The sequence below is a fragment of the Anopheles bellator genome, chromosome 2 (genome assembly GCF_943735745.2).
Source record: "Anopheles bellator chromosome 2, idAnoBellAS_SP24_06.2, whole genome shotgun sequence".
NCBI classification, from domain to species: domain Eukaryota; kingdom Metazoa; phylum Arthropoda; class Insecta; order Diptera; family Culicidae; genus Anopheles; species Anopheles bellator.
In genome coordinates, this window is record NC_071286.1 from 60,639,809 (window position 1) to 60,646,805 (window position 6,997).

Below are 6,997 nucleotides of genomic sequence, written 5' to 3' on the forward strand. Positions count from 1 at the left end.
GGCCGAGGCCCGAGGTGAAACGATGCAAAATAATGCCACCAAGAACTCACCGTTGGGCTGCACCGCTGGGGAGTAACAATTTACGGCAACGATCGCCCAAAACGCCTGGCCGCTGCTGCATGCGAGGTAGCGAGAGGTGGGCAGGGCAGAGCATAGGGTCCATCAGCGAGGCCGGTCCGGTTGGGCCGGTCGGGCTGGACAGCCGTCGCCACTATCGATGATGAGCAGAAGAACAAAGAACCACAATTTATTTGTAATTATAGTTCAGCTGCGGGCCTTGATCAAGCCTTTCGCGCCAGAGAGAGAGAGGTAGCACCGTCGAACGGCGGCGGAGAGCAGGTGGTCCGGCAAACAGCTGATGGAAGATTGCGTAAAACAGTCGAAAGCGCGTCCCCGACGACGACGACGACGTTGGCCCCGAGGGGCCGAAATGTCAAAAAGCGGAGATGACCATTTATGAGCGGTGGCAAGAGGGCGAACGAAGGACGGGTGGTGGTGCCGGAACCAGCCGACCGGATGGCAGGCAAGTGCGCACGGCGCAAACGGCGGATAGGGTACCACTGGAGGTGAACCATTTTAGGTGGGCCACGGAAGCGTTCACCGAAGGGAGTAGAATGTTTAAAGGGCCACCGGCAACGAGAATGTAGAGACAAAGTCCTAGATATCACCTTAAGACCTCAGAATCTTCGGAAGAGTGATTTGTTGCTTCTGGAAAAAAAATCACCAAAGCCATCGTAGAATGCGGCCAGGGAATTCAAAGGTGGAACACACTGCAGTGGTGTAGAATATGTCGGAACACCTTGGCTTTGGAGCCTATTCCGGAGCACAGATTTTGATTGGGACAGGGTGAGCAATTTACGATGAAGTTTTCCATTTAGTTATAAAAAACGTCCTAATTTTGAACGGTGCTTGAACTTTTATTTGAAGGGTAGGTGACAGGTATAACTCATCAAGAACGCCATACGCTGGTAAAATCCGACCGACCGTTGCAAGCTGATCCTTGGCCTGCAACCTCCTTCATAATGTTTAAAACGTAGATAAACGCAGCGGGGGATTGTTAGAAGATGGTCTAACGGATTGGTGGGATTTATTTTATGGTCGTAAAGTTTTCTTTAACTTTTTCAACAATTTATTCGAAATTTCCACGAAAGTTCAAAGCAGTTCCACGGGAATCGGTAATGCGAAGATTTGTTATTCAATTTATTTACTTTACATTTATTTACAAAGTCGTTGTTATTGGAATAGGCACAGCACCTTTATGAGCACCAATTCATAGCTTTACGCTTTGCACTGTCAGGGTTCGAACTGACGTTTTTCCCAAAGAAATCGATTAATTGGTGCAGCGTAAGCGGATAATCTCCGGCAGAGCCACAAATCGTGCATATAAGCGACACATTGCGTCTGAATAGCGATTGGACGTCAAATCAGAGGCACGAATGTTAGGCACTGCAGCCCAAGGTCTCTATAATCAATCAAATCAATAAAATTAAAATTCGTCAGTCGAACGCGTTTCAAATGGTTGCAGTAGAATTCATCATTTCCATTTGCGTAGAGCTTTAGTAATAGAGCACCTTTAAAGCTCTTTTAGGGACTGGCAAGGACTGCGTCGGAATCGCTGCCCTAAGAATGGCTCAACTTCCAGTCAAAAAAACTCGATGGTGCCAACCAGCTCGCGCACCGTCACAGGGTGTTCCACCTTTCGCAGCACGGCAAGAACGAGAAGCTGCGACCATTCTCGCGATCGCTACTATCCTGCAGCCGGCTCTCGATCACTCAATTGCGTTCCGATCGCGCCGAGGCCTATCATTCATAAGCCGACTAGCGCTGCTGCTGTCCCGCTCTGACGTTCTGGTCGGACGATAGACCAGCGGCGGGTCCAGCCCCGACCAAGGAGCACGGCGCGTTCTGCGCGTTCTTAGGCTTAGCATCGTCTTAGTTTACTTATTATTATTGCTGGTTGGTTGTGGCCGCTTTTTTGTCGACGCGTTTTCGTTGCGCGTTCATTCACTTCTCGGGCTCTCCCGAGCCGGGTTTCCGGCCCCCACCGGTGGAGACTTCTTTACCGTTTTAGATTTCGGCCCCCCCCTTTGTGTATGTGTGGGGATGTCTTTTGCCCCCCTTTTTCGGTTCGTTTTGTTTTTATTGTGCGTTGTTTTGGTTGTTGTTTTTGTGTGGCGGATGGCGATGGCTTCCACGCTGGAAGTCTTACGTTTTGATTCATCATTTCCCGGCCTTCCAAGGCGTCACCGCCACCGCCGTCGTAAGCGGTTCTGGAGTCCGCTGGATGCTGGATGACATTTAAATTATCCCAACCCGGACCCAACAAGGTTGACAGCGCCGGAATTCAACCGAGGGCGCTAGATATTGGCGCAAGTTCGTGCATCCCGGCCCCGAGCTTCGATTCCAGGCGGATCCAGGCGGAGGTGCTCCACCGCCCGGGACCCGCCGACAGGGGGGGGCTTATGCAACTGCTGTTATGACGCGTGACTATCAACAATGAATTAAGATTAAATTGGGCGATTACTCCAAAACACCAGATGCTCCGATGCTGCCTCAGGCCGTGTGGTCGGCCGTTTTGGCATTTCGGTTGAAAGGTTCCGCGCCGAAAGGCCGTTTTTTGCCGGCTCGCCCGTTTAGCTCCCCGGCCTCCAGAGCGGCCTGGGAGGAAGTCTATTACGGTGGAGGCAATATAAAGTTTGGATTTTTTTTTTCGTTCGTTTCGGTTTCGTTTCATGGCGCATTAGACGTAGGTTTCGGGAGATTTCGCCCCACAAATCCTCCGCTTCCTTCGTCCGGAAAGACGTGGAGGCTTGAAAGATTCATTAGCGCAACTCAGAACAATATAAATACATGGCGGCCCTGGACTATACCTGGCCTTAGCACCACCACCACCGTTCCCTTGGCAGATTCCCCAGCCTTGGTGGGAAAATGTACTGTGAAATAATTTATTGATTGACCACTGCCGCCCGCGGCCCGGACATTGCCTCTGGAGCACCAGACCAGGGCTAGGAGCTTGCGGTGAGAGAAGTAGCACCAGGGAGGAAGATTCCGATAATTTACCCACCGAGTTCCTGTCTCGCTCGCCAAACCCCATTTGAATACGCATTTGCGTACACCATCTGGCGGAGCATATGTCGGGGGGCAATCAGGTGAAGCCTCGACGCAAATCGGCACTCGGGAAGAATAATTTAGACCACTGCCCAGGCTGTCGGCTTATGATCCGCATCCGGTACCCGGACTAGCGAACCTCCTTCTCACTCTCTGGGATCGGCCATCAATATCCTTCCTCTGTGTGGGTCACCTGCGCGATCGCGTTCAGGGTCAGCCATGCTGCAGAAAGGGAGATAAGCTAACAAAGCGCACTTCAAGTCCACTACCTTGATAGGCAGGGAGTCCCTTCTGGAGTCGAAGCCGATCGCCGGAGTGCAGGTCTGTCCGATCACCGATGAGCGATGTGTCAGCTGAGTTGCCTTTCAACGCGCGGATCACACAAAGCTCGCGGATCGCGCCCGGAGTCCCGGACTGACAGGTCCGTCCGTCCGGTACCGTAACACGAGGCGTTACATCTGTCACTCGCCCGTTCCACCGTGACCACGCTCTGTCTCCACGCTGATTGACGACGCAACCGGCCGGGGGCTTTTGCATCGAAGCGATCCCATATCGATCACATTCCCGATCGCACTCCGCACACTGAATGCACTCCGATGGGATGAAGTTGGAAACGAAATCCCGACAAAACGACGGATCCAACGGTCCCCGAGAGGCCAGATCACTAATAAAGATCCGCACTTGCTGATAGACTGGACCGGCTGCCGTTGGCGACTCTGCGTCGAACGGTGATCCGGTGGATCGATAGGCGGAACTGTCCAGTGTCCAGTGAGGGACCAAGTCCGTAGGTTCGAAGGACACAACGCTTTTTTATCATTTGATTGATTGCACACCCCCCTGCGGGTTCGGGTACCAAGGGCGCGACAGACTGATTTATGAAACTGCAGGTCGCTGCCACGGTGTCGAGTGGACAATTTATTCATCGTTTTATCGGTCCACGTTGTTGTGGCGCTCGACAACTGTATCATATCGCCAAACGGTGATCTACGCCCCGCATCTACTAATTTGGAGCTGGCTCGCCCCGTGTTTCTGCTTCAGATTTCCCTTTTTCCCCGAAATGGGCCCCGAGCGAGCGAGCAAGAAGAAACGGAACCGAAAAGACAACCGTTAATCAGCCCAAAGTGCCGCCGTAAAACCGAAACGTTGTAGCGGATTCCTCGGGACCGATCAAAAGTTGACCGAGACGGCCGTTGGTGGCGCTAGGGCCACCAGCTTTTTGTGTCCGTGTCCGATCCCCCAACGGAAACCTCATCTTCAATCTTGTCCGGTTTTTCAGCCTTTGGAGTGGCGCTATCGTGGAAAACCTGAGAAACCTCGCCTCGGCTTCGGCCGAGACCGTCTGAGGGACGTATTGATTAATTTACTGCTGTAAGATATTGGCGACTGGCGACTGGAGCACGCGGGACGTGCATCACGCCGCCAGGCGCTTCGTTTCATCACACGCCGCCTTGTGACGGGGGTTCGCTCGGAACAGCTCGAGCAAAAACTGGTGGAGTTTCGGTGGGGAGCCTGTGCTTGTGGAGCTTCCCCTCCTTGATAGGTTCACCCGGAGTGGGCATTATTTACGGTTTGTTTTGAAACCGATTCTCGGCCGCCAGGGCACGTCAGGGCCGCGATTAGTCATCGTTGTTCTTCTCTGCACTTGCGCTAAATATCACGTGATTACCGGTATTGTACGGTGCACACGGGACCACCACGATCTGGACACCTCCACAGACGGCTCCAGTTCGGGTCCGCACTCACCAGGGAACGAATCCACCTGAGTCCGTGGTTCGCGAGTTGCACGCCATGCTCAGGGCCCAAGATTGCCAAATAGATTGTTAATTAAGCATCGGCAGCAAAACTGGCAGCTCGTCCCGCGGTAGAATGAAATAGAAGCCCGTGGGGGCCCGGTTCGGGTCGTGCTTTGCGGCAGGTCGCGTTCCGTGGGCCACCATAATTGGTAGCGTCCTGGCACCGTGCGGCTCTCGGTAAATGTCACACGGTGAGGACACGGAAACTTAATCCAATGCGCCAGTCTGGGGGTGCGATTGAATGGTGATGTTTCGGTAAGCGGGACATGACACAACGCGGTGATTAAGTTTCGGGCCACGAACCCCATTTACGGTGTGCTTATGATCCGCACCGTTTGATACTAACAGATGAGGGCTAAGCATCGTGGTAATTGTTATTAAATGGCACCATCGCTTCGGCAAAGGCCACGGCACATGGCTGACGTCTGGATGGGGTTTCTAGATACCTCGGGAAGAAGGTGTCCTCTCCGGGCTACTTACTTGAACGAAGTAACGCAATCGCTCGAGACACCGGCAGCGATCCGACTCAGGTACTTCCGCTTCAGAATATGTCACCTAACCGGCCAACAACTTTCTTCGGGAGCCCCAAAGAGGGACCCGAAACGGCGCACGACTCCCTTGCTGCGATCACTTTGCACTCAGAACCGGTGATCACCGGTCGACACACAGCACATCAGGGGTACACCGGGGGCATACCAGGGCCACACTTTGGTTTCGCCACACTTCGCCGATATCGCATCGGAATCGGATCACACAATATCTTTTTTATTACTGCCGCGGATGATGGATCGCGCCGAAAACCTTTCCGTCAACACGCGCTCTGCGATCGGCGGATTTTTCCACTATCGTCTGCTGCAGCACTACATTGTATTGTACACAAAGCACAGCGCTCGGAACATGTTAATTCCGCGTCTCCAGCCAAGTCTCTGCTTCGCCGTGTGCTTCCGCACGGTTCCACGCTTTGTCAGCTTCCTTCCAGGCTCGGGGCCCGGGCTCGGGCGTAAAACAATACCGACGGCGAAGGTCCTGCGCTCCTTCGCCAAAGACGCGTCCCGCTCTGCACTGCACTGGGATGATGAAATTACATCCAGCGAGTTAAGCGGCGGGCGAGCGAGCGAGCGATCCGGGCACCGCGCAAAACCGCGATAACGAGTCGGCGATGACGGCGGCGACGACAGCCCCGTTGACAGCGAACCGAGCCAGCCGGAGCCGGAGATGACGAGAGCTCGTCGCCTCGCTCGTAAGTGTGCACGCAAATTCCACGCAAACGGAGACCGGAGACCGGAGACCGGAGACTGCAACGCTGCCTGCTGCAGACGACGACGAACCCGCAATGTGAAGCTCGAGGCACGGCCACCGACCGCGGCGTGGTGGTTGGGCAGCGAGAGCCTGAACCGAGCGCGACCGAGTGCGACAAATTTCTGCTCTTCGGCCTCCCCGACACTTGAGTCAGCGCCGCGAGCGACGACGGCGAACCCGGAACGTTCACCGGGAGCCGGGAGTCCCGCAGGGGCGAACAGATCGCGAACACTGGGCGCGCGGGCTGAGGGGAGAGCTGCTGCGCGGAAGTTCAGGCAACGACACGACGACTGACGGGACGACTGACGATCACCGCAGGACCCAAATTGGACGGATCCCACACTGGCCAAGCCGGACAAGCGGCGGCGGGTTGCCCGAAAATAGTTCACTCTCTCTCACCGGGTCGGGTTCCGGTCCGGGTCCAGGTCCGGGTGTTCGGGACACTCGCCACTTGTCGATCAGCACTCCGCACTTCGGTCGGCGGGCTAATTTATACCTTGTTTTGATTGCGCCCCTCTGGTCCGTATCTGTTCGAATATTAAGTGCGACTGACTTAAGTAGTTGATTTAAACTTAAGTCACCGGAGCAATTTTATATACAAATAGGGCTCCGCTGGCGAGAAGAAAGGCGCGAGAGCGCCTTTTGCGCGAAAGCTCGCTCTCTCTCTCTCTTGCTCCCGCGCCGACGACGGCGTATGAGGTCTCTCGCTCGCTCCGGACTCCGCTCCGCTCACTCCGCGTTCGTTCGGCCCGCCGGAGAGCGAGCAGAGAAAGAAAGAAAGCAGAAAACAAAGTGTA